The sequence below is a fragment of the Lactuca virosa genome, chromosome 3 (genome assembly GCF_052849685.1).
Source record: "Lactuca virosa cultivar CGN04683 chromosome 3, Lactuca_virosa_CGN04683_v6, whole genome shotgun sequence".
NCBI classification, from domain to species: domain Eukaryota; kingdom Viridiplantae; phylum Streptophyta; class Magnoliopsida; order Asterales; family Asteraceae; genus Lactuca; species Lactuca virosa.
The window spans coordinates 191013848-191019847 of record NC_136428.1 but is presented as its reverse complement, the minus strand read 5'-3'; positions in this window follow the sequence as shown (position 1 = coordinate 191019847).

The following is a 6000-nucleotide window of genomic DNA, read 5'->3' as shown; positions in this document are numbered from 1 at the left end:
ACTGTCTCAAAAGAAGATATTCAGAACTCATCAATGTACCTACCGGATCATAACCATTCCGGACTCACTCATCCTGAATACCAAAGGGTTTTAAGACGAACTATCCACAACGGTTACTTCTGGAAATTCTTATCCTATCAACCTGTCGGGTTTTGAGCATTCTAACACTCCTATGGTGTACATGCAACCCTATAAACCTTGGATCTATGTTTTCTCTATTATACATGCAAATATTAACTATTCCAAGGTTTCATCCTAACTAGCATATTATGAAGCACCTATACTACAAAGTTCTAGTTAGATGACATACCTTTTGATGTAGCTTGATGTCTTCAAGCTTTAAGAGCTTAGCCCCAATAGTGTGGAAGCTTCAAATGGAATCACAAATCACCAAAACACCTTGGAAGAACTTGAGAGAATATGTATGCACACTAAAATCGGCCCACTCTTATTTTCACACACTTGTGCCAATTTTGTGAGCCAAGGACCCCTTTATATATTATGGAGGATTAGGGTTACATCCATGTAAACCCTAATACCCATGACCTTTCATTTACATAGGATCCATGGGTTAAAAGCTCTATGGACCATCCATGAAAGCTTAGCCCAACCTAAATGAACTTGGCCCATTCCTTATATATAAGAGTCCATATTTAATTAGTTCTTTTTGATCACTTAATTAATTCTAAATTAATTCTTGATCAATACTAATTAAATAATATGATTCCATATTAATATATTAGAACTTATAATATATTAATATAAATCATAAATATACTATTCTCAAAAGACTATCCATATAAATTGTGCCGGTGAAGTGCAACCCAAATGGACCATGCCGGGTCGGGTCAAGTACATACCAAATATAGTTATGGACTTAGACATTAATCCAACAGTCTCCCACTTGGATAAGTCTAAAACTATTATTGAGTATGACTTCAAAACCTAACTGGCAATCGTAGCTCTTAAAGCCGCTGTCGAACTCTGACCTTGTCAATGACTTGTCCATTAGATAAGGGATCATATATTCCTCCATTCTAGATATCATATGGACTGAGACATGGATTATAATCATTCTCTCTGTCCATTTGTTGTTTCCCGATTTTCGATTTATGATGACTGACTGATTGAACAAATCAAATCAGTCCTGGCTTGGCCAAGCACTCACATATGTCATCGCTAAATCATCGAGGGGCCCACAGATATCGTTTTTATCCCGAAGGTAAAAGGAATGGATAAACTTCGACTCATATGGCTTGTTCTACTACTTGTTGAATCATACACAAAGGCACGTTTTATAACATCGAGTTACCAAATGCGTTTTCGTGCAATCAATGTATAACCAACTCATAGTAACAACTCATATCTCTAGGTTTGAAGAATATAAGATATTATCGTCTCATGATCACTCGTGATAAAATCCATGAAGTGATTCAAATGAGCGCGGGTTGAATACAATAATCAGAACTTATGAGCACTCATGAGTGTTGTAGCACCACTTTGTCCACCAACTTGGACCTCTACAAACCAACCCATGACAGTCTTGATTCATATCTACTTCCAACATATGACTGACTGTGGATGGTTTGAATAACTTAATCATTCAGGAAGAGCGACTTAGTTATTCTGGAAGTCAAAACATGCAAAGTGAAACACAAGAATAAATGAATCAAATATGGTATCAAACCCTATGAATATAAATAAACACTTTTATTTATCACCATACTGATTACTCATTATTCATTGTTTCGGTTTTATCAACTTTATACTTGAATTAAAAACACTAGTTGTCCCATGCTCCAAGCATGTACACTATGTTTTTCTTAAACAATAGCTTTGCCATACACCAAGTATGCACTCTATGTTTGTCTATGATCCTTACTTTGTGAAATAAACCAATTGAACATAATTTCAATGATTCTAATTTCACACTCCCAAATCCTTATCGAAAAATGTGAGAATTTCAAATTCCTATCATTTATCGAAATCTGTTTAGATTTTAAACTTATATGCACTGACCCTCCTGTAATGAATATGTACAAAGTCACAAAGACTTGTCAACATTCATTATAAGGTATTCCAATGGAGATCAACTCCATGGAAACTAAGTCTCATATTCAAAGTACATTGCTTTGGACATGCTTCTTGCATTAAGTTTTCTAATCTTACACAGATAACTTCCACGTATGGAGACAACTCCATATTCTCATTTTGACTATCACCTCTGAATAAGAGATGCCTCTTTTCAGAATATGTCAATATGGTCCTTCCAAAATTAGCACTATACTTCCAACTGTCCCTGAGCAACCAATCTTTGGTAAACCTCAGATTGTCCTCGACAATTGCTTAATCATTTTAGTCATATCCAATTCTAGACCTTTTCCCTTCTTAATGCCTCTGGGCATTTGGAAAAATTTAGAAATGACAAATATTATAGCACATGCAATCGATCTTGTACCCAAAGCAAATGGTACACGATTCATGATGTCTCACATAAAGACATGATTCTAGACCAGTCTTTTGCTACAATATTTTTATTTGCCATGTTTTCAAAATTTGACTATGAAGAGGGATGCCGTAATCATAATCGAATTTTGAGAACGCAATATATATAATTTCCTTAAGTTGAACCAATCCAACATGAAATTCATATATATATTCTTGACTAAAGATGATTAAGGTCTCAATCTAAGCCTTTAGAACTGAAATGAAGTATATCCTCTCCCTTAATTATAGCAAAACAACTTTTTCAATCCCTACAGCCTCACGAATTGAAATTTTTGTTTTCTATAATTAACATTGCTAACTTGCAACACTAACAATAATTATCATGCTCCCACTAACATAATGATTATTAGCATAACACTGATGCTCCCACTAGCTTTGACATGTACTCAGAAATCAGCTGGACTTTTAGAAATCAATACTTTATTGACTTTCTTACCAAAGTTCAGATTTCTGATACGAGATGCTTTGATAAAACTTTATCAAAATCATACACCTTTCCTTAGATAGCATGCATGTGTGTCTAAACAATTTCAGAACTATGAAAAGGGATGTCGTAATCATAGTCTCAATTGTTTAGACCTTTTGCCATCTGCTTCAAATCTACTTGGTGGAAGTGTTTCCTCACCATCATTTTCATGAATCGGAGAGAAACCTTATGACCCTTAGATTTTATGGTGTATGTGTTCTTATCCATGTGAATCGTCAAAACCATAGTCACAAGACAAGGATAATGACAAATCCAAACTCATATGGACTGAACTTATGCAATCTTAACTTCTTGCCACCTGGCAGTACAGGGCCTGCCATTGCTTCCAAGTTGTTATGCAACCAATTGAGAACTTTCAGAACTCCTATGCAAAGCCAACTTTAACTGGAATGGGCACAGAATATGTCAACACGATAGGTTATAAACCTCAAGTCGTGTGCTAGTGAAGAACCTCAGGTTTTATTCTTGATTAGTTCTTGAAATTCTTTTTAGGATCTTTAAGACTCCCACTATCCTCTTGACATATAAGACTATCTTGCCAAATATTCAAGAGATAGTGCGAATTCTTTATCAAGACAAACACTTCACACAATTGGCCTTAGTTGGTCTTTGTTTTATCCAAAACATCACAACTTACCAATTTCAAATGTACAAGAGTAGGACACTTTTACTCTTACATTTGACAAGTGTTTTAAACCTTTCTTTAAGATATGTCACTCAAGTTACAATCTTGGAGTATGACTCTAAGAATTGTTTTGGAACGAAGTATGACTCATCTTCCTGATCTAACCATTTCAACAATTCATGACTCCTCTTCTTAGTCATAAGAATGCACTAAGATGACCTTTAGAGGACTAATTGTGATATGATTTCTAAATCATTAAGATGATCACAAACATGATACTAAAGTACTCTCCCATCTTTTCAGATTTGAGAAACTTTTATCTTTCTGCCTAATTTGATTCTTCCCATTCGTTCTGCCATACATTGAGATTTTTCCAATGTTTCAGAATTATACTTAAACTTGTAAGTATAACCATATTTACTAAACTTTAGTAAATCCAATAGTCTTAACGAGCTTTGTGGTGGACATGACCAGTGCACAAGAATGTGTACTCGATCCCTTAAGTCCTTCACTTGACTCACACATCCATGTGAACAAGTAATTAGTCTTGATTTTCCAATGCTTGAAAGTTCTCATTCATCATACTATTCAACTTGCATGATTCCAAGTTTCGGTCCAATTGAAACTTGGGTGATGAGGAACTTTCCTGATTTGGTAAATTTAGACACTACCACAAATGAAAGAATCAAATCCATTTTCCAATATTGTTGTCAGTGGAATCATATAAGCAACAATTTTCCACAAATGCCATTGTAAGGATACTTCAAATAAATAAAATTAAACAATTTTCTTTTATTTTAAAACTTTGTGGAAAAACTTATCCTTACAATCCACATGGAAAATTGTTGTTATCTATTCCTTAGCAATATATCATAACTTCTTAAGCAACTGCTCAAAATTCTGATGCGATCGAAATCCACCTTCGCGATCAGAATCAGCATATATTTCCTTTAAGATTTCTCTCTATTCTTTGATTCTTAAAACATCAACATGTGACCCAGTCACATCATGTAATGAGGATCTCATAATAGAACTTAACAGAGTTAGATAATGGGCTCTACCTGATGTATAGTCAAACTTATTGACTTTAACATCCTTAGGTAAATTTGGCAGCTTTGCAATCAACGCCCCTTCCTTTGGCAAAATAAACATATGGACCCTTTGGTAATGGGACTATCTCAGACTTAGCCTTTCTCTTTACCATTTGGTCAACCGGGTTGACTATGGCCAATCCCTTTCCATTGGGAAGAGAATGCTTTTTCTGGATTTCCAGTGTCACCATTTTCACTGTCCATAAAGTTTCTGGGAAGTTGATCTTCTAATCAAATTTGCTTTACTATCGTTCCAAATCATTGCTGATTCAGCAGCACCAAGCAAATAGATATGATCATTAAGGTTCATGTCATAGTCTGTTTCATAGTAGTCCCAAAGGAACTCACTATGTGACTTAGAAAGTGATTGAACATCCAACCTTCTTAAGACTTTGACACCCAACTCTCCCGGCTTGTCAATATGTGACTTCATCTCTAAGATGTGATCACACATAGACCTTGCTTGCCATTAGGGCTTGAGTGACCTTGAACTTGTGGGTTAGGGAGAATAATTGGAGGAGGTGGAGGAAGAGAAGTATGACTTCCATGAGCCAAACTCGGGAAGTCATATTCATTAGGAAAGCTTGGTTTGGGAAGATCATTGTTGTCTAAACCAGACATCAACAATGGGAGAAATTCACGTAAAGTTGATTTAAGTCCTTAATATAACACCCAGTATGATATATTAAGGCTAGGACCCAACAAACTATTTTATAACTTGGAAGAGGGATGCAGTAATCCAAGCTATAAAATATTTGAAGGTAGGTGAATGACGATTCGCCAATTTCCACCAAGATAAACGAAATGTATTATTAGGTTTTAATTGGTTTTGAAACTCCTAGATTCTTTTGAGATTCATTGAACTTTTCAATGGCATGTTTCAATCTCGAGTGTGCCCTTCAGGTTTTGTGACTGGGATGTCGAGGATCACAAAACAAGGTGTGAAGTAACCATGCGAATATACTTGGTACCCTTAATATTTACCCCTCAATCGATGTGCCGGTTAACCGCACGAGCTCCACCGATACTATGATAAATATTAAGTTACCCTTTGCCTACTTTGTTAAATCCAGGTTAGTGTGTCGGTTAACCACACACGCTCCACTAACGGTTTAAACAAAGTGAAAAGTGTAATTTCATGGATTAGCACCTTATTCACATTTTCCTAAGTAACTAAGATTGGGAATTAATAAAAGGTTTAGTTACTTAGTATTTATCATTAATACTTTTAATGAAGGGAGAATTATAGTCCTTGTCCTACCTATTCGGCTAACGACCCTCCACCAGTC